Source organism: Octodon degus, unplaced genomic scaffold (genome assembly GCF_000260255.1).
Source record: "Octodon degus isolate 3935 unplaced genomic scaffold, OctDeg1.0 scaffold00128, whole genome shotgun sequence".
Taxonomy (NCBI): domain Eukaryota; kingdom Metazoa; phylum Chordata; class Mammalia; order Rodentia; family Octodontidae; genus Octodon; species Octodon degus.
Window position 1 is genome coordinate 505,867 of NW_004524704.1, and position 22,649 is coordinate 528,515.

Genomic DNA, 22,649 nt, shown 5'->3' on the forward strand with positions numbered 1-22,649 from the left:
ACAGGGACAAAGATGACTGCTGTCTGCTTAGATTGTCCTTATAGTTAATATCTTGGTAAAATACGTACTGGTTCACTCCTCAGTAGCTGTAGCACGCATCTCTAGGTGGATCCAGTGACGTTTACTGGCTAACTTGGACTGTGCATCCATCTTTTCTTTAACCTTGCTGTGGAGACCACCTGGATAACTCCCCTTGAAAAAGAGCAATTGAGGGCCAGCGAGATAGCTCAGCGGACCAAGCACCTGCTTTGGCAAGCTCAGGGACCAGGGTTCAATCCCCAGTACCACAAGCTGCACAGGTTCTGCCCCTGGCCATGCTGAGCTGGTCACTGAGTCCAGGCATGGTGAAAGAGCAATTGTCTCCATTTTGGCTAAACCTGGCCCTGTTTCCATGTATTGATATGTACAGAGCTGGCTAGGACTTTTCCTTATCCTTTCAATTGGCTTAAGCAGTGCAAATCGGTTTAGGAGGAGCTGACCTATAGTCTTTGAAACAAGGCAGTAGGTCAGTGTCACCTTGACCTCGTGGCCCCCCAAAATATGTGTGAGCCAGATGGGCTAGATGGAGAGCCGTGCTGGGCTCCAGCCTTGAGATAAGAGGCTGTGACTTCCCAGGGCATAAAAGCCTCCATCTCAGAGCTGAAGCCCCGACCTCAAGGCCGGTTAGATACTGGCTCCAGGGGTGCTATGCGGGTTACTCCTTCTGCAGAGCCTTCTGTCTGCATGGTGCAGAGATGACTTCAGACCACCTGCCCCTCCCAGATCATGGCACTCAGGTATTTCCTGCCACTCTCTCAGCCACTCGTCCCCAAGCTACTCTCCTTGGCAAGAATTAATAAACTTGGGTTCAGCCCTGGGTTGAGATGATGGAGACCACTATGAAGCGGTTCTAGGCAAGATCTAAAATTAACCAGTTGGCTTTCTGTGTTTGCTTGTGAGTCTGTCCAAGGCCTGGGTGCCTTGCCTGGACTTGGGCAGTGGGCTCATAGTAAGTGAACCTCTATGAGTCACTGGTCACTGCTGAAGCCTGTAATGTCCTGTCATGCCATGATGCCTCAAAGGACAAGACAAGTCCACAGCTGAGGACACCTGGCTCCAACCCCAGTTAACTAGATGAAGACTGTAGCTGCAGGCATCTCACTCCTGTAGTGAAGGTCAGTCTGGAGATAAGATAGTTCTCCTAGATTAACATAATTTATGACTTGTAAAAGTCTTTGAACTGACTCCCAAGGTCCTGCTTAGTTTCCTATGCTTTCTACTCTAATCCCTTTATTTGAAAACCAAATAAATAACAGCTATCCTTTGTCTCAGACTCCAGAGAGTCTTGAATTCTGCAAGAGGGTTTTGATCCGCCTGGAGCCTTAAAAATAATACCACCTCTCTCTTTTATTTTAGTCTTCACCATTCACTCATTTGGGAGGTTAGAGGCCTAATCAGTCTGCGATATTGAGGCCTTTGTTCCTTATAGCCATAGTCCAGGCTGGACTTAGGACCCCCTCGGCTCCCAAAACTATAAATATGCCGTAGTGTCTTTATTCTTGCTATGAGTTGTACTAGAAGTGGTAGATTGGCATTAATTTGATAAAATTCCAATAACTTTTCCATGGGATTACAAACCTAAACTCGGACCACCACAGGACCGGAAAGGGCTCGCTATCCTTGTGGCTGAGGAGATGAGCTAGGCAGCTGTCTGCCATCGGCTCCTTCGTGGAGCGGCAGCTTCTGTGGGCTGTGCTCCATCTGTGCTGCACGACCTGAAAGTAGAGGCAGAGGCAGCTCCTTCAAATGGAGAAGATGGAGAAAGAAACTTGCAAGCTAGCTGCTCAGCGCTCTCCTGACTCTGTCTTCTGTCACGTTGCCTGCACTGTAAAGCAAAGTGGAAATGCTAACTACCTTTAGCTAAAGGTGAGAAATTAAAGTAGCATCAGAATAGAAGTTAGATGGGTTTTTATAGGAGCTGCCAGGAAGTAGTCTCTGTCTGTCTGTCTGTCTGTCTGTCTGTCTGTCTCTCTCTTTCTCTCTCTCTCCATCCCCTTCTCCTCCTCTCTTCCTCCACTGCCCCTTATATGCCAAGCACATGCTGTACCACTGAGCTATAGCCAAGGCCCAAACGTGGTATGTATTGTGTGTGAATGAGTAATGGTGTGAGTGAGTAACGTATAAAGATTCCTTTCATGAGCATGGTGGTGAATGCTTGTAACCCCAGCATTCGGAAGGCTGAGGCAGGACGATCACTGTGTACTGGAGGCCGGCTTGGCTACGAAGTGAGTGATGTGAATTGGAGGCCAGCCAAGGATACATAGAGAATTCAAGGGCAGCTTGAATTACATAGCAAGTCGCTGCCTCAAAAACCGAAACATTCCGTTTGCTCTTTCAATACCTAAAATACCTTTATAAACTCACATTATTAGTCCTACAAAAGTTTGGTGTATGACCCTTGCCATAATGTATATATTATAAAATAATGTATTTTGAAAATGTTGAATATTTTATTAATTGTGAAATCCATTTGCTTTTGATTTGCTTTAGAGCACTTACATTATAGATCAGAGAATTCTTACATTCCTCATTTGTAGTCATCTTCTGACAAGGATAATCATTAAAAGTTCATTAGACTGTTAAGAGTTATTATAAATAGCATATAAAATCTCAAAAAAAATGCTTTTGGCCAGCTAATTAGAGGTTTATTATTTTTTTGAAAACAATTGAAGAGTTTAAGCCCAGTGAACTTGTGATAGTCTTCTAACTTTGCCATAATTATGTGTAGCTCTAGGGTGTGTGTGTGTGTGTGTGTGTGTGTGTGTGTGCGCGCGTGTGTTACTAGGGATAGAACCCAGGGCCCTGTGCACGGTGGGAAAGCACTCTGCCGCTGACCTACACCTCCAGTTATGCACCTCCAGTTCCTTTAAAATTTTATTAAAAAGGTCTCATTCAGTTGCTGAGGCTGGCCTTGAACTTGTGATTTCCTGCTAAGCCTTCCAAGTAGCTGCAATCGCAGGGATGGGCTGCTGTACCTAGTCAGGCCTTCTTCTATCACAAAGATGATCGTAGAGTTTTCCAACTTGAGACTTTGAGCTTTTGAAAAGTTTATAGATGTGTACTAGTATAAATTTGTATGTATACTATGCCTTTTAAAAACAATTTAAGATGTCTTTCATGAAGGAAATACAGATATATTTATATGTGAGTGAAGTTAACAAGAGGAAAGTCAAACTCAATGCAAGAAAGAGAATGTAAAAATGCTAATAACAAAACAAAAGCAAGGGACCTCGAGACAGGTCAGCAGACTTAGCAGCTGCTTTGGCAAGCACAGGGAGCGGGGTTCGATCCCTGCTCCCTCATGCTGGGCTGGCCCTGCCCTCGGGGCTCACTGAGCCAGCCACCGAGTCCAGGCATGGTGGCACACACTGGTAATCACAGCGCTGCGGAGGCTGAAAACAGGCAGATCACTACAAATCCAAGCTGCGTAATGATGCCCTGTACCAAATACATAAATGAAAAAAAAAAAAGTCTGCAAAAATTACGTACCAACAACAGAAAGTTGTCTTTGAGCTTTCCAGAAGCTGGGACAAGAAAGGGAATTCAGTTAATTACACCGTTGTCATCTAAAAAGTGGACACCTAATAATTCTTCAAAAACAGAAAACTTCTCCCTAGTATGAAATTGTAATGCCAGTTCTTCATGTGAAGTCTTTACATGGGAGACATCATGCAAGATAATGAACAACACCGAAGCAATGCGGCTCTACCTTATGAAAAATCAGACCCAGTGTTAGTGATTCTGCCAAGGGGTAAAAAGTTACTAGTGTTTAGATAGCATGTAATGGGCCAACCAGTTAGCTCAACAGATTAAAGCATCTGCTTAGGCAGATGCAGGGGCCAGGGTTCAATTGCTGGCCTGCTGTGCTGGCCCCACCCCCAGGGCATGCTGAGACAGCTACTAAGCCCAAGCGTGTTGGGGCGTGCCTATAATCCCAGCACTTGGGAGGTTGAAAACAGGAGGATCACTACGAGTCCGATCTGTGTAGTGGGAACCTGTAGACCCTATGCTAAATACATGTTTTAAAAAAGGAAAGAGGAATAGTGTGTAACTTTCTGATTCTCTCTTTTAATACACAGATTTTAATAAGACTTAGATATTTTGCCTTAGGTGTTTCTTAAAAATCACTCTCAGATAATCATTCGATCAGAGGTGGACTGGAAAGGATGCGTAGTCAGCCAAGGTCTTGAACACTAGAATTCACCTGCTTGGCTAAGGTGGGGTTCATGTGGTCTGGAACAGAAACAGGGAAGGTGAGGAGTGGGAGAAATTCTGACCCAGTACAGTTTTTCCATGAAATTGTAATGCCAGTTCATCAAATGATATCATTTTATGCACCCTATATCTTAATGTGGAAAAACATTATGTAGCTGCTAAAACAGATGAACAGAGTTCTTGATCAGGTAATTTAACTACCTCAAGGTTTTTCCTCTCTCTGTTTCAGAGTGCACAATATTACACAATCTCCTGAAAAGAAAATTGTTTTAATCAGGTTTTCTTTGGAAGAAGTATTACTCATAGATGTTTAAAAACTTCCTGAAAAGATCTGCTCAAGGTTTATAAAAAGCAAAATAAAAATACTGTGTTCTTTCCTACAATTATGACTCCCGAGCCCTCAGAGCTCTTGAAACTTTCCTTGTAGAAGAAGTAGGTGGACCTGTGGCCTCTGGATGACAACAAAGGAAAACAGCTCCTGGTACTATGAATTGTCTTCTGTCTTCCCGTGGTGGAGCAAATTGTTCACCTGTGTTATTTTGTTTCATTCTCACATAATAGTACAGGCTGTTCTCACCTCTGTTTTTCACAGGAGAAAACTGACACTCAGGTCTACTTGGACCTACATACCTACCCAGTGGCAGAGACGGCCTGTGAACCCAGACCTCTCTGCCAGCCTTTAGTCCCGCATGCGGGTGTCCACGAAGGAAATCTGAGCATTGCACATTAGCAGCTGAGGTCACTACATTTTCTTTTTCTAGAATTTCTACCATAAATTACAGCTGAGTCATAACTGTCCACCTCACTTGGACTCCGGAGCGTGTGCGTGTGTGTCTGTGGCCTTGCTGGACGAAGCCCGAGAACCCTCATGCGAGTGTTCTGCCACCTCCCATGCTTCCAGGCTGGATTCTGCGTTAAATGACTCATTTTCCTTCTTTAGTATATCATAATTTTTCTCAAAATGCAAAAACTATAATAGCAGCCCATAATAACTGTGTGTATGTGTAAGAACATATGCACGTGTGGCACTGGGATTGAACCTAGGAGCTTCCTCCCGAGCTACATCCCTAGCCCTTGGTACTTTTTATTTTGAGACAAGGTCTCCCTAGGTCACTGAATTGCCTGTGATGGGCCCAAACTTTCTGCCCTCCTGTGTCAGCCTCCCAGCGTGCTGGGGTTATAGGCATGTGCCACTGTACCCAACCACTCATATTCTTAGAGTAAAATCATTATACCTTCATTTCTATACTTAATGAGTTTTCTAGTAATGAGATTTTAAATCTCTTCTTGGATAAGGAGACCAGAATCATCTTCTAGCCTTTATGGAAGTGTGGAGAGGCTCATTTGGTTCTTGAAAGCACTTAGCTGAATCATAGTTTTGTAGTCCTCTGCACGTAGCACACCAACCATGTGGAAATAAAAATTAATTATAATGATGAGACTTAACTTGCTAGTTTTAGAGTGCACTGTCCCACCAGGCAGCCAGCAGCCACATGTGGCTGTTTGTTTTTAAATTTAAGTAAGAATTCAGTTCCTCAAGTATAGTAGGCGTATGTCAGCTGCTCAGTGCTGAAATGTGGCTGTGGCTTTAGTGCAGGTTAGAAGATCTCCATCACCCCGGGGGATTCTGCTGGGAAGTGCTGCTCCAGGGCGTACATTTCTCGTGCCCCCCCCCTCCCTCCCTCTGCCCCTAAAAGAACAATGGCCCCCTCCAGGAGTGACTTGCATGACTTCCATTATGTTCCTAATGATTTCCCATGATACCTGCTATCAACAGACCTGTTGGCCCAGTTGATATTCCTGTGTACCGAGAAGGGTACTGATCCAGGACTAGTTCATCCCACTAATACAGCAAGTCTGCAGAGCCAGCCGGTTCTTATTTGCCACCAGTCTTAGGTGATTGTTCTTGGAAGCACTTACAGACCTTGTTCTGCTGAACCAGAGAGATTGTCCCCTCCTCTTGGACTTACTGCTAGTAATGATGTTGTTACTGAATCTTAAAATAAATGTGTTAGCATCTATAACAGTGGTGGCGAATGTACAGCACATGTGTTATTTGTTTTTCTTTAAAGATAGAAGATGTTAATATATGAGTTGTTTTTTCTAAACTAAAACTTCAGTACTCAGATTTAATTGCAGTGCTGGCACTTTGCGACAGAAACTTGGGTTTTAGGTTACAGATTGGGCACTTGTCTCTAAAAGGGTCCCCATCACTGTCCTGTAAAATCTTTGGATTTTGTTGAAGTCATGTTTTCTTTTGGTATGACTGACAAACAAAAATGTATACAACCTGTTGTGCTTGTTGGCCATCTATTGACGTGGCCCACAATAAAACTATGTGACCTTCTCTTAGTCTGTAGCATTTGAGGGGAATAGGTGTTTATAAATCTGATTCTTTAGTGTGTCCTGGTTGGCTTTGGTTGTTATTAAAAGAAGTAGAAATGCACATTCCTCATTTCCTTTCCATTTATTAATTCTGAAATAATCTTGGTATCCTAGACACACTGATACAGGCCTACCTGGTATGCTCAGGCCTGCTGGGAATGTTCCAGGACTCTAGTATATCCTATATGCTACTGCACCAATACTATGGTGGTGTATGAGTGTACCATATTGGCCTTGAGCACGCCTGTCTTACATGAGTAAATGTCTTCAGCCCGTATTTTCTTTACTGATGTTCCCTAGTAAACTCCTTTGGAGAAGTTTGTCAACTATGTTTACAGCGGTATTCTAGTGCTCAAGTATATTACACTGGATATCTTTGCTCAAGTATATTACACTGGATATCTTTGCTGTGTGTAAAGTGATCATAGGGAGTTTTCCCTTTTCAGATGAGTGAAGCGCTGTGCGGTACTTATTGGTGGTCAGATTGGAGACCTCCAGACCGTAAGGAACAGGCAACTACATTCTCCACTGCACAAGTAATCTCTTGGAGAGATAGGCCGGGTCTCTGTTCAGAATGTTCTCAGTCATGTAGCTATTTTTGCTGTTAATAATAAGACTCCTTCCTGAAAGCAAAATTTGCCCAAAGACTCGTTATGAATCCTTCTTGTGTCTTCATATCAGAAACTGAGTAAACCAATGAGGGAAACTTCTTCTGTGTTTTAAATATAGCCGTGAAGTTCTCTCCTGAGTTCATTTCAGTGCATCACCAAGGTCAGCAACACGTTATATCATACAAAACATTCAGACTTATATAGCATTGTCTTAAGCAGTTGTGTTTTCTTAGTAAGTTATACCTGTGCAGCCATTCCTTACTATTTTGCTTTTACAAGTCCTGTTCTGAAGCCTGTCCCTGTCTCCTGACCACCAGTTTTAGGAACTATTTTCTTGATTTTTATTTTTTATTTTTTTTTTTAAAAAAGCACATCAGACATATTTCTGGACAGCCAGAAAAGGATTAAAAAAAATAGCTCTAACAAATAAAAAATAAGATCTTCTTCTATATGTATTTTTGGTAACAATGATTCCACCAAAATTCTATTTTGGTTCTTTCATTCAATAGCAATAATAATGTTTTCATAACTAACACAGCCTGAAACACACACACACACACACACACACACACACACACACACTTTTCAAGCTGCCAGTCTGTGTTAAGACAGTGGCAGACGCCTGATTGGCGGGCTCTGTTTATTCTGTGACCAGATTCCTTCTAAAGGAAGGCAGGCCACGAATGCGTGCATCTCATTGGCTGGCGATACTCTGGGCCCTGCCCACCACCTCCTTTTTTTTTTTTTTTTCCTCCATGGCACACATCACAGCGAAGTCTGTGCGGAATCCTAAACCAGCCCAATTTACATCCATTCATGAATCTGTGACGTCAGCAGGCCTCGGGCTCGTCGGCGGTGGGCTGGGGGATTGTGTGGGTGGAATCCCCCTCCCGCTCATCCTTCTAATTCTGCAGGTCCCTTTAACCTTCCATCTTCCTAAAGCCAGAAAATGGAACAGCATGTGTAGGAATTCTTCATTGTCGTGAGTATTGCACTCTATTTTTTCTGTTTCGCCAGCTTGGATCTCCTAGGGACCGCCGGAGACTGTTTTTGTGCTTTGAGATGATTAGGAAACTGATATTATTGAGGGGGACGGAGAGACACAGAGGCGGAGAGAAACCCGAAACCCCGCTAGGCTCCAGCCGCTGAAACTGACAGCTGGTTGTCCTCTGCACGTCCGTCCGCCGGCTGGACGTGGACATTTCTCATTTACGGTTCTGCACGTTACCTTTGGACGCCGGCTTAGCTCTCCTTAAGCGAGATGCGTTCCTCTTAGAGATGAACCGTGCTGGGCAAAGTGCAGAGGGCCGGATCGGGCCGGGACGCGGGGCTGCGAGACGGAGCAGGTTCCATCCTGTCCAGCGCTCTCCTCCTGCCGCCGTCCCTCCCATCGCTTCTCACCCTTCACCTTGCCTTTGTTTCGTAACAGTCAATATCTGCAATTGCAACTTGAGACAGACTGCTTGTCCCACCATTGTCGAAAGCTTGTGTGATGGGCGCTCGAAGGGGCGCATTGGTACATATTTGTGGCTCTTTATTTATATTGCAAGAAACCTAAAAACCTGTACCACAGGCAAATAAGGAATTATTCCTAAATTCTAATTCTAAAAATATCCCCAAGTGAAGTGACTTCTCGCTGTGTTCTAAAATAATACTGTATGGAAATACACAGGAGTATTTTTTCTAAGATGAACTTTCCAGCTGAAAATAGTTTATTCCACAATGTTGGGAAATAATGAAGTTCTTATAGGCGCCGTGTACGAAACTGGTCTGATCATTCGCTCGTTGTTCTAATAAAAAGTGTGTATGATTGAATTTGTTTTTTAAAGCTTTGGCTTATTCTGGTGAAAGTGGTGATATTAAAGAAGGATTAATGTTTTGACATGACACATTCTACCCCTAGGGTAGCTCTGAACCCAAGTAATCTAGTAGCATTTTTCAACTACCCCACTTGGAGCAATTTATATACGAGTCTGCACCATGCCCTGGATGCTTCTTTCTGCTGACAGCGGAAGCAAAATGCCAGTTATTTCTTCTCATCCAGCCTTGTCATGTTCACCTTGTACAATCAATGCTTAGTTGTGATATTTTTCTATTAAATCTTTCCTTGTGAAGCAAGGCAACTAAATTAGGGCTCTCATGAGATCTTTTGAATTTTTCTTATTAACGAATCTTCCAAGCACAAGCAGATTTAAATTTAAAATTGCCACTTGTAAGGATGGAACCTTTGCTTTTGTCTCCTGGATTGACACTGCCCTTCCTCGCACTGGTTTCCTGCATGCATTTGAACTCGCTAGAGTTAAAGAGAGGAAAATCTATGCCTAGTTCTAAATCAGTTCAAGGCTCAGACAGTCATGATTTTTGTATTTTGTTATTTTTTATTTTGCTGGGTTGAACAAATGAGATAATATTTTAGATACCATTTCTAGTGTTTATAAATATCTTGATTCATTTCTGCATTTTCCTTTTCTGTGTATCTTCTGAGACTGTTCAAAGTAGCAACTACAAATTTATATTATTGAAGTTTACATAGGTCAACTAAAGATCTACAGGCTGACTTCTTGACATTTTTTAAATAATTGTGTTATCTGATTAGACTCATCTTGAGACATATTTCCTCAGATTGCATCTTTTATGTACATTCTGCCAAAAAGAGCACTTTATTTTCATAAAGGAAATGTGGTCTGCTCTTAGGTTTACTAAAACAAAACCTTCCCTTTAAAAGCACAGAATGGATGTAGAATCCTCCTTCTCCCCATTCCTAGTATCTGTATCCCAAATTATATTTATTTTCATGTATAGTGTACTTGTAGGGAAAAAACAATAACTCTTAATTGTTTCATATCAAACAATAAAATCCTGTGTATTAGTGACTATCAATAGATGGCTTTCTGTTTAAAAACTGAAGCTACTCCAGAAGTAGGAATTAATCTATTTAAGTAAACAAAGTCAGTCAAACCAAAGCCATGTCCTGGGGAGCTGGGAAAAGAATGGCTCCTAAGGGCCAGAAGCCACGTCCACGGGTGTGCGGCAGGACAGCCAGGCGTGGATGGCAGAACCGGTCCGTTTGGTTTGCGCAGTCTGCCTGCCCTCTTTCTGTGTTCTACAGCGGAATTAATTGCTGGGGGAGTCCAAATGAATCAAGATAGTCAAGATGACCAATTCTGACTCTTGTAATTTTGATTAATATAAAGAACATTACCCCCAAGAACATCTGCTGCTTTTAAAAAAAAAAGTCATTCAGAACCTATCCCACTCCTGCTCTGTGTCACTTGTTATTCAGGAAAGATGCGCAGATGCAATCTTGACTCACAAGGAACCGAGAAGGTTAAATTCCCAGGAATAGATTATAACAGTAGAATTTCCTGTAGGACTTTTCCTCCCTTCCTCCCTTTCTCCCCCGCCCCTTCTGTTTTCTATCTCACTACTCAGTAGGTTTTTCTTTTAATGTTTGCAAAATTATGCCATCATGACCACAATCAACTTTAGAACATTTTCATCATAATAAAAAGAAATCACATAGTTGTTAGCAGTCACTCATCATTTCTCCTCACCCGCAGGTAACCGTAGGCAACTACTGATCTATTTTCTCCATATTTAGATTTTTCCCATTCTGAACATTAATGAAATCATACACTAGATCAGCTTTTGTGATTAGCTTCTTTCACTTACCATTTCAGAGTTAATTGATGTTGTACCATATCAAGACTTCATTTCTTATTGCCAGACAATATCCCAGTATATATAGATATACCACATTCTACTTAACTGATTCATCTCTTGGCAGACAGATGGGTTGCTTCTATGTTCTATCTATTAAGAATAATAGTGATATGTACAAGCTTTTTGTAAGCATGTTCCCAGTTCTCTTGGGAGCAGTATTGTTGGGTCGCAGGCTGACTCTATGTTTAACATTTTGAAGAGATGCCGACTCGCTGCACCATTTTACATTCCCATGAGCAATGTGTGATGGTTTAAATTTCTTTACCTTATCATTATTGTCTTTTTTCACTTAATGAATTTCAAGTGGTAGCTCATTGTAGGTTTTGTTTTGCTTTTTTGTTTTGTTTTTAGATAGGGTCCTGATGTGTAGTTGAGATTGACTTTGGACTCACTATGTCACCCAGGCTGGCCTGGAACTTGCTTTGATTCTCCTGCCTCAGTCTCATGAGTGCTGGGATTATGGGGATGTGTTACTGTGCCTGGTTCGCAGTTCTCTTCTAGCTAACATTGAGCATCCTTTCATGTGCTTATGCATATCTTCAGAGAAATGTCTCTTCAGACCATATTAAAAATTAAATAACTTATGTTTGTATTATTAAGCTATGAGTCCTTTATGCATTCTGGATATAAACTATCAATTATATATGACTTTCAGCCATTTCCTCTTATACCGCAGTTGTCTTTTCCCTTTCTTGATAATATTATTTGAGCCAGTCTGTGTTCATGGTTACCTATCACAGGGTCGTCCTCTTTTGCCCCGTCTTCTTACCGTCCACTAGTTTATTTCTTCTCTTGATTTTGCTTTTGGTGTTATATACAAGGCAGCTAGGCCTAACTCAAGGTCATTAAGTCAGACATAAGCTTAAGTATCATGTGGTTTCTCTTATAGGAAAGGTCAAAGTACACATATGCAAATAGGAGTAAAATGGAAGATACATAAATAGGAAGCGGGGAGAGGTTTAGGTGGTTCCCCAGATTACCTATTTCCATTGTTTCAAAAACATATAAATACATGCTAATTTGTTTCATTTATATTACTAGTTTCACTTCACTGAAAAGGTTTTGTGCTAATGTTTCTTCATAAGAGAGAATCTTTTTTGTCAACATCTTGTACTCTCAGTAATCACTTTGAAGATAATGATATACAGCGTTTTAACTATTATTATTCTTTTATTATTTTGTTACAAAAATTTCTGGTTTTATAAAATAAAAAATAAATCTGGAGAAAGCTGTCATTCCAGTATTTTCTTCTATGTAGTTTATATTTTTAGCTCTACATTTTGGTCAGTTTTAAGGATTTTTATGTGATAAGAAAGGAGTTCAACTTCATTATGTTTAAAATGGAATATATATATATATATATATATATATATATATATATTCAGGAATGGAGCTCACAACCACGTACCTGCTAGGCAAGTCCTGTGCTGCTGAGCTATATCCTAAGCCCACTTATATTTGTTTGAAAAACTATTCTTTCCTCTGTTGAATTGTCTTAGCATATTATCAGGGAACTTAAAAAGAAAGATACCATGCTCCCATTTCTAGCCATTCGTATGCTCTGATGATTCTAACGGAAGGCCCGGGTTGGAAATTATTGGCATGAACAGAGGGTTAGTCTGAGCCGAGAAGAGAGACACTTTCTGAATCATGAGACAGCATGAGGGAAACAGAATTCTGACCTGCAAGGAGGAAAGGAAGGAAAAGTAAAACTCATACAGGAGAGCATGGATTTTCTTATTAACCATGCAAAAAACCAAGGGTATCTCTGAAAGCTCACAAAATGTCAAACTAAGGGAAGGCAAGAAGTGAACATTCATTAAGCACTAACTATATGCCTGTGAATCTCTTAGGAGCTTTTGTGTACATTATTTCATCTCAAATATAGTCTTCATGATACAAAATAGGTATTACTATCCCCATTTTACAGCTGAGGTAAACGGCTCAGAAAGGTTGCTGACTCAACTAACAATACCCCAGGGAAGATCTTATAGTTAGTTTTCAAGTCCAGCTCCAAATCCTTAATCCCATTCTCTTTCTTCTGTATATCATGGATTTTGAACATTGAAGTCTTTGGTAACACTGCACTGGGCTAGATGAAAAGTAAGATAAATTGGAAGGTTTTAATGTAGAGTTGAAAGCTACTGTGATAAAATCAGCATAGTATTGGCAAAAAAACAAAAACAAAACAGACCTGAGGATCAGTGGAATAGATTAGAAGATGCAGAAGCCACTACAAACACACTCAGCCACCTTATCTTCAACAAAGGGGCCAAACATGCTTCCTGGAGGAAAGATAGCCCCTTTAACAAATGGTGCTGGAAAAACTGGCTCTCTACATGCCAAAACTAAAACTTGACCCAGGTCTATCACCATGCACTAAGCTAAAGTCAAAATGGATTAAAGATCTAAACATTAAAAAAATATAGAGAGTTGAGGGTTGGCATAACAGATGCAGTGGAAGATAAGATGGGGCAAAAGAGGGTTATCATGGGACAGGTAGTCATAAGCCCAGGCCTGCTACATCCTTCCCAGATATGGCCAGCAGAAAACTCCCTAAGAAGATTGCAATCCAGTACATTTTGGGCATCAGAGAATGTGTGAAAAGGTTGGCAGGAAGCCCCTGATGAAAAGCAAATAAGCCAAGTAGAATTGGCAAACAGAGTGCTGTCATTTTTTTCTCATTTTTTAAATGTATTTGATACAGGTCTCACCACACAGCTCAGACTTGTAGTGATCCTCCTGTTTTCAGCCTCCCCAGAGCTGGGATTACAGGCATGTGCCCCACACCCAGACTCGGTTGCCAGCTCAGCGTGCAGAACCCAGGATCAAACCCCTGCACTTGCCAAAGCAGGTGCTCCGTCTGCTGAGCTATCTCACCTACCAAGGTGCTGTCATTTACTTATGTATTAATCAACAAATATGGTACTTACTGAGCATTTACTATGCATTCTACATCCTGGGTACATAGCAGAGAATAAAACAGATGAAACTCTCCTTCCCAATGGAGGGCGATAAGCAGGCAGTGAAGATGTAAAGAGAAAAAAACCAAAGAGGGTGGGGAGTAGAGAGATCTAGGGATGGGGCCAAGTTTCAAAAGGGGAGTTTTCCTTATATTATTTATTTGTGGACATACTCAAAGAGAGTAATAAACCATCAAACAAAAGCATCCATGGTTGATCAAGTCCGACGCATCGGGTACGTGAAGAGAGCTTCTTAGTGCTAAAGCTAAAAGTGGATGTTCAGTACTAACTTTTTGTTCCCCAGTTTATACTGCGCCTGGCGGAGAACAGACCCTCATACACGTTTGCTTATTGTGTGAGTGCCTGCTGAGGGAGGGCAGACGGGTGCTTTTCTGCCAGGTGGAGACCAAGACAGGCTTCGTGCTTGGAGAATTCTTTCAGACGTTACTTGCTGCCCATTGAGATAGATCATCCCAAATACGTGTGTTGATCTGGGTGTGTGTCCTTCCAAAACATCACCAGGGAATCGCTGCACACTAAGCCACGGTTCGTGAGGGTGATGTATTCCAGTTCTCACATGACTGGGCAGAGAACCAGTTCCTCTTTTAGTTTTATTTCTTCGATTTGATTGTAACATATGTGATGAAGAAGCTGTTCCCAGTGATTTCAAATGCCCTTTCTAACTTATAAGGTACAATTCTGGCTGTTGATTGCCAATAGCAAATGGGCATGTGCTAATTTCTAAGGTGATTCGGCTAGCACAGTAGTGGCGAACCATGGCATGCTTTTTTATTTTTTATTTTTTAAGACAAAAGATGTCATGTATGGGTTGTTTTCTCTCAGACCTAAAATCTCAGTATTCAGGTTCAAGTGTGGTGTTGGAGCTTTGCGATAAATAAGCGGGTTTTGAGTTGCAGTTTGGGTGTTTGTCTCTAAAAGGGTCACCAGCACTGGGCTAAAATCTACTTTTATCTAGATATTTGTTCCCAAATATTGATAGGTGATTGATGTCCATGGGGTGCTGGTACAGCTGAGGGAGAAGAGCGTTCCCAAAGTTTTTCAAATGGAGATATCTGGGCAAGTTGTGAAAGGCTAAGTTACTGTCCACTTTGCCCAGGGACTTCCTTCTAAGCAGGAACTAGAGCCCTGATCACACGTGACCTTGCCGTCTCCATGTGTGTCTGCTGCAGGTGCCATTTGTCTCGGGCATTGGTCTCTGCAGTCAGGAGAGAAACACCATTAGGTGGGTGGTGTGGTGGCTTGGGCTAACAGGGCGTGTGGCCACAGTAATCCACTAGCCTCATTTGGTTGTGTGTCACAGCTTTTCCCTGACACGATCTTTATTATGCTCTTAAGTGAAATTCATCACCTTGGCTTTCTCTGTCCCTCTCTTATTACCCGCACTTCATGCATCGTGATAAAAGATGAAGACTGCACCACTTAAAGGCCTAGGAGAACCATAAGTGGTATGTCTTTATAAAATAAGACTGTGTGTGTGTTTATAAAATAAGGTTGCACTGTTTTGTATGTTTGTTGGCTTTTGAAAATTATTCTTGGGCCAGCCAGATAGCTCAGCAGACTAAAGCTCCTTCTTAGGCAGGCACAGGGACCCGGGTTCAAATCCCAGTGTGCCATGCCAGCCTTGCACCCCGGCACACACTGAGATGTGACTGAGACTGAGAGTGGTGGTGCCCGCCTCTAATCCCAGTGCTTGGGAGGCTGAAAACAGGAGGAGCACTATGCATCTGATCTGTGTAGTGAGACCCTAGAGAACCTGTACTAAACACATTTTATATAGTTTTTTTTTTAATTTTTTTAAAATTTTTTTGCAGAACAGGGGATTGAACTCAGGCCCTTGCACTTGCCAGGCAAGCGTTTATTCTACTGAGCTATCTCCCCAGCACCCTAAACACATTTTTAAAAAAAGAAAATTATTCTTTTCATATTTCCCCAAATAAGTAGATTTGTTGATGGATTCATGTTTGGAATTTGCAGATTTTGTTAAAGAAAAAAATTTAATTGTATTTTTGGAAATGAATAAATTCAAAAAATTACAAGAGAAAAACCGCACACTGCCTTTTTTTTTTTTTTTTAGTGAGACTTGTCTTGCTCATTGTCCAAGCTGGTCCTGAACTTGTCTTCTTCCTGCCTGCCCTGCCACTACACCGCACTCAGCTCTCCCGTTTCATCTTTCTGTTCATTTCATCAGTCTGGAATCTACCTTTTTTTTCCTTTTGTGTAATTGTCAGGCAGAGAGGTCTGATATCTAGCCTTACAGCCATACTAATTTTATTTAATAGCAATACTTACCTGTGTGGTAGTATGGTAAAAGTATGCTCTTGCAAAAAAGCAATCCTAAAAGAGTGTTCAGTGACCACAATTTTAATTGTTTAACATTTTTAAGGAAAAACAACATCAGGCTTTCTGCTGACAGATTGTGACTGTCGCCGATGTGCCCATTTGCGCTGAGATTTTCTGTGCTGGGCAAATGGTAGAGCCGAGCAGTTCTAAGGGAACATTCTAGTGAATTTTCTGGATTCAGAAAGGTCAGAGAAGTGAAAAGATGCGTTGACTGAGGGTAAAGAACTGGAAAGAGCTGATAAGAAAAGAGGACAGAGCCAGGGAGACAGTGGCTGAGAGGGGCAGGTGGCAGCCAGAACGACACCTTAAACCTACAGGGAGTGGGTCTGGGGCCCGGCTGGAAAAGACTGTGTTGGTCTTCATGGGGGCTGTCACAGTTGCTGTTACTAAAGAGGGTTCAATTTGCAAAATAAGCCCACTGAGGCTCCTTGTCCCCGGAGGCGGAGGCGCCGTGCCTGCATTTTCAGTAGCTGGTCTGCCTGCCTTTAATGGGCTACACTAGGCTATCTGCAGGCGTGGATAACCATGGATATTGAGAGGGTCTGATAAAGCTCACCAAAATGCAAAGCCAGGATTGCTGTGGTCCAAAGAAAATAATCCGGTGATCAAAATGAGATTAAGCATTTTGCTAATTACTTACCAATTATTTCTTCTCACATAACACATTTCAATACATATGCACATTAAGAAGAAACAGATGCAATACACCTTTGAATATTTCCTGTCTAGGCCTAAATTATAGATTCGCTTTAATCTTTGCTAAGCATAGAAACTCCTGGGAAATACCCACCTGAGGATGCAGCTGTTAGGCCGCAAAAGCCAATTTGAAAACAGATTTTGCCAGGTTCTCCTTTACCCCTCCTCCTCTGTTAGCAGGACTTTTTTGAACAGAATCCTTTCCATCTGCTTCTCTATGAAAAAATAACTAAACATTTGTTTTATACTGCTTGTATTAATTTCTGAAGCTGTGCCCTAATCTAGTCTTTAAGTATTTTCAGAGACCTGAAGAGATGAGATTATGTTTCTTGGAGAAATCTCTCTCTCTGCCTCTGCATCTGCCTCTCCCTGTCTGTCTGTCTCCTCTCTCTCTCTCTCTCTCTCTCTCTCTCTCTCTCTCTCTCTCATGCACGCACACACACACACACACACACACACACTCCTTTGTTTTGTGCAATGGTTTCTTTTCTCCAGTCAGGGCTTTTGCCATGACCGCCTGAGAGAGTACTCCCTCACTTTCACCTGCTCACCTCCAATCACGGGTTATCTACATTGCGTTCAACTTGGTGGAGTGAGCCTATACTCCCAGTTATCTGGAGAAGCTGAGGCAGGAGGATCACTTGAATCCAAGAGTTTGGAGTCACCCTGGGCCACAAAGTGAAACACAGCTAAAAAAGAAAAGAAAAAAAAAGATGTTATTTATGTTGAGAAGTGTGTTTTTTCTTTTAACTGAATCATCCATCTTTGATACTGGCTTATGTTAGAGTCCAACTGCTTTTGCTACAGATTGTTTTACAAAGTCTTTGTCTTTTTTCCTGCTATTAAGCACATGGAAAGATTTGGAAACAAAGAATAGTCACTGAGGTTCTAAAGCCCTTGGACCAGCTCCTTCTGCCATCCTTCCCCCACCATAATGGCATAAATGAAGTTCCCTCCTGGCTAATGCCCCTAAGAGCATGTAGAGTCCAAAGAGGGAGACACCATGTCCCGGTTAAGCCTTGCTCCAGAACCATCACCTGATTTCTGCCTAGAGTGGTGAAGCACTATTACAGTGGCAGCACCCCAAGGGCGGTCGCAGGACCAGGAGCGTCGGCGTAGCCTGGTGGCTTGCTTACTTTCTCATTGCTGGGACAAAATACCTGATACATCAAGGTTGAAGAAGAAAAGGTTTATTTTGACGGACAATGTGGGGAGCCAAAGCCGGTTGCGCCACGAGGCTTTGGGGGAACCTCTAGAGAGGCGCTTGTCGGAAATGCGAAAATCTCGGGCCACTCCCCAGATTTTCTCAATCGAAAAGCTAACAGTGGGGCTTGACCATCTACACTTAAACTAGCTGACCAACTGAGGCTGATTTTGTTTAATTAACTCAGTAGTGCTGATGCTCAGTGTCTTAGGACCACATTGTACGAGTAGCAGGATGCTGTGGTTAGAATCGGAAATGTTGCCCAAAGGCCTGTTTCAAAGGCTTTGCTGCTAGCGCGAAGAGGTATGGCCTAGTGGGAGGTTTTAGGCGTCGTGGGTGGCCCGTGAAGGATTGTGGGATGCCAGGCTCTGTCTCTCTCTGCTTCCCGGATGCCAGGAAGTGAGCAGACTGCTCACATGTGCTCCAGCCTTGATGTGTTGCCTCCCCACAGGCCCAAAAGCAGCAGGTCCAATGGCTATGGAAGGAAACTTCCAACCCTGTAAGCCAATAAAGGTTCTTTAAAATAACTTGATTGTCTCAAGTGTTTCTTACAGTAAGAAATTGTATTGATCAGGCTGATTAGTACACTGGAATCTGGAAAAAGGGTCCTAAACCTCTCAAAGAACTGCAACAAAGGTCCTACCAAGATTATAACGATCCCAATAGCTCCTAATGAATATTCCTGAAAGACAAAGTTTTATGCATTATTTTAGTAGAAAGAAATAGTTTAATTGTCCAGTGACAGGGAAAGGGATAATACCCATTATCCACAAAGACTGTATTTATAAATTTACTCAGTAATTAAAATTTGTTTGTTACCTCAAAGTCAATACTTGTAGTGCTTTTATGATCTTTTGCAGAAAGGGACAGAGTTTCAAAATTGAAAGTTATCTGACGTATACTCAAGCTAAGTTGAATAAGGCTTTGCCTCCTGATTTGGGCTCTCCTATTGTAAATAGACATCCTTCCATCCATTTAGTGCTATTTTTGTTTTGTCCTTTTTGGGTGATTTTTCTGTTTCACATAGGGCTCAGGCATAGTGCTGAAGTGGTGTTCAGTGGTAAGTGCAAGAAGGCTGCAATGTGCTGCCTTTGGTCTTCTTCCGTTGCTGTAACAGAACACCTAATCCTGGGTGATTCATAAAGAAAGGTTTCTTTCGGTCCACAGTGCTGCAAGTCTAAGAGAAGAGTGTTGGTATCTGTTGAGCTTCTGAGGGCCATGAGTTGGTGATACATGCATGGTAGGAAAGTGGAAGGGGAAGCAGGTCCTTCCAGGAGAGCAACTGAATGTAGAGGGCCAGCTTGCTCACTGAGAGCTAATCCATTTCTCTGAGAACCAATCTCTGCTCATAAGACAGACATTAACACATTAATTTCCTCAGAAGTCTTACTTCCCAGCACCAAAACAATGGCAACGAAATTTCAGTGTGAATTTGAGCTAGGACAAACCACACCCAAGTCATGGCCTGGCCCTTACAGGGAGAATATGTGTGAAACCAGTTCCATGCAGGCATGAGTTGTGGACTGTTGACCACAACTTACTATATACCGTAGTATATATTATGTGAGGGTCTTCAAACAGAAGCACACGGGAAATGAGGTGGTGTGGAGCTTAGTGGACTATGTCGTGACCAGATACTTACAGAAATCTCACTTTAGATTTCTCCTAGGAGTAGAGATTCAGGATTTGCTCATTCAGTTTTTGTTTTGTTTTGTTTTATTTTTTTAATGCAGAACCGGGGATTGAACTCAGGCCCTTGTGCTTGCCAGGGAAGCGCTTATTCCACTGAGCCATCTCCCCGGCCCCTACTCATTCAGTATTGAAAGAGACATTATAGAACATAACTCTTTCAAATAACTAAAATTAATTATAATTAATAACCAATTATAGAATATATGCTGCCATTTAAAAATGATGATGAAATCCATACAATAATTTTAAAAATTTGTATGACACTGTGGAAAGAGAAAAGAAACAGGAGACAAACTTTCAATTATAGTACAGTTATAGGTATATTTTAAAACTTTTACTTAAATAGACAATTTGAAAGAATATACTGAAACACTTTTAGTAAAAGTGATATGAATATTTTTCTCTATTTCTGAATTTTTTGTGATATTGCTATATTGATTTTACAGTATTATACTTCAACACTGTGTAGTTTCAGAGGCACCAAGGTCCCTCTGAGAGGTCTCTCTTGAGTTGCAGGGGCAATACATTGGAGTTGAGAAGTAAGCCTACTTGAGGAAGACGTTTTTAATATGAGATATGCTCTCTTTGTTAAACTAATTAAAAGTTGCCCTGATAATATCAATAACCCAGACTGATCCAGAATTACAAACACCTGATCCTTAATAGGTAAGATAAGCTTGATCCTTAATATATCGATATTTTCTAAACAATTCCTTTTGCCTAATCATAGCTTTCCAAATTCCTCTATATTTTCCTGCTCTTTTGATATGGTTGATGCTTGACCTCTAAAATCAGACAGATGAGTATGAGTTTGGCCTTGCTCTTTCCATTTATTGACTATTTGACTTGGATAAATTACTCAACCGTCTTTAGGTTTCTCCTAGGTACATAATAGACATTTTTATAGAACTTAATGAGTGTTAAAAAAAAAATAAAGCATATGAAGGCTGAGCAGAATGCACAGTATGCACGAAGTGCTGAATAAATGACAGCTGCTCACGTGTGTTTCCTTTCTTCCTTCCCTTTATTGATTGTCTACCAAGTAAAAAGACTACCATTGGGTAGCTGGGAAGGTTTTTGAAAAGAAAAAGAAAAAGAATAGTATTCCTGCCCCATGAACTAACAGTCCAGTTGGAGAGGTTGACATTATATACACTCTCATATAACAGGGTCTTCCTTTTGGTCACAGAACTAAAAAATTTTGAAGCCTTTAAATTGCTTTGTTTGAGTTTTATGTTTTGAATTTCCAAGATTAGGAGTTGAAACTGAGAAAAAATAAAATACTAATTTTAAAATGACAAACCTAATTACACAGTAACATACACAACATTTTCTTTTTTTTTTTTTTTTTTTTTGTATACTTTTAGGGAAGGTTCTACAGGGTTTTCAGGGTCTCTCTACTAAATCAGACCCATAGTGATCTGCCTGTTTACAGCCGCCCGAGAGCTGGGATTACAGGCCCATGCCACTATGCCCAGTCTCAATTGCCCTCTCAGCGCACCCCTGGGGCAGGGCCAGCACGGCAGGCCCCTGGGCCTGCTTATAGGCACTTTAATTCGCTGAGCTATTTGGCTGGCCCAACATACACAACATTTTCTTTAATGAAACAGAATACATTTCCAAACCTCCAAAAAAAATTTGCAAAGAAAATGCAAACCTTTCTAGAATCTGACTATAGATAACAGCCAGATTTCACACTTGCTTCTGCTTTTAATCTGTTGTAATACCGAATGGTACATAGTAGCCATTGGGAAATTCTATTGTCTTCTCCTGAGAGAATGTAAATGAAAAAAGAATGTAATGTCTTATTATTAAAGCAATTCTGGCCACATGGACCCCCAGAAGGTTGCAGGGATTCCCCAGGAGTCCCAAGAGCGTAGCATGAATGCCACCATAGGAGTAAGTGTGAAGAACCAAGAGCAACAGCTAGCATCTGTGTTGGCTTACTGCACGCCGTGCCCGGTCATGGTGCTTTACACATTTAAATGTCGCAGCTCTGAGAGGTAGACACCTTTATCGGTGCTCCTGATTTCCAGATGAAACCGAAGCATGAACAAGGTAAGCTCATCAAGGTGGAGCCAACGTTGGGTCGTAGACACTCTGGCTCCAGGGTGGAGCTCTTCCGTGCCCCTGCGCTGCTTTCCTCATTGGACAGTAAGATTTCTTAATGAAAATGCGTTTTTCTTTTAGGCTATGTGGGAATGGGTTCTTATAGCAACCTAGGAGAACATTGTGTTCTTACTAAATATAGCCAGGACTTTACTCTTCCACTTTCAACCTTCAGCTTTCTGTAACGTTTCTTCTCAATCCCTTCGCGTGTTGAGTTGTTTTCCTCTCTCGTGCCTATACCAGCCGCACCGTCCCACATCCTCATCTCTCCCAGGTTCCTATCAGCAGTGTCAGGTGCTGCAACTTCAAGGCAGAAGACAGGCTTGATCTTATTTCTCTCTTTTTTTCTTTTCTCTTTGGCGGAACCAGGGAATGAACTTGGGCCCTTGCACTTGCCAGGCAAGCACTTATTCCACTGCGCTATCTTCCCAGCCCCTTTTTTATTTTTTCAATTGCAATAAAATATACAGAGGCTGACATTCACAGTCGGAAGCACTTGGCAGTGCACAAATCCTTAGGTACATTCACGTTCCTGCACAGCCGCCGTCGCCATGGGTCACTAGCACTGTCTCATCTCCCCAGCAGAACGGCGGCACCCACCAAGTGGTAACTCTGGTTTCCTCCTCCCTACAGGCCTAGGAAGTAGCCATC

At 41.8% G+C, this 22,649-nt stretch overlaps 1 protein-coding gene across 3 annotated transcripts in view; it reads left to right on the forward strand.

The window, feature by feature from the left end:
- Window positions 1-22,649, forward strand: part of Map3k13 (mitogen-activated protein kinase kinase kinase 13) — a 142,192-nt gene that overhangs the window by 27,169 nt on the left and 92,374 nt on the right. The window contains exon 1 of one of the 3 annotated variants that reach the window (XM_023700924.1): window positions 8,054-8,232. The exons of the other annotated variants lie outside the window; for them this stretch is intronic. The gene's annotated coding sequence lies outside the window, so the exon portion shown is untranslated. Of the gene's footprint in view, window positions 1-8,053; window positions 8,233-22,649 lie in introns of those variants that run through there. 3 annotated transcript variants of the gene reach the window in all.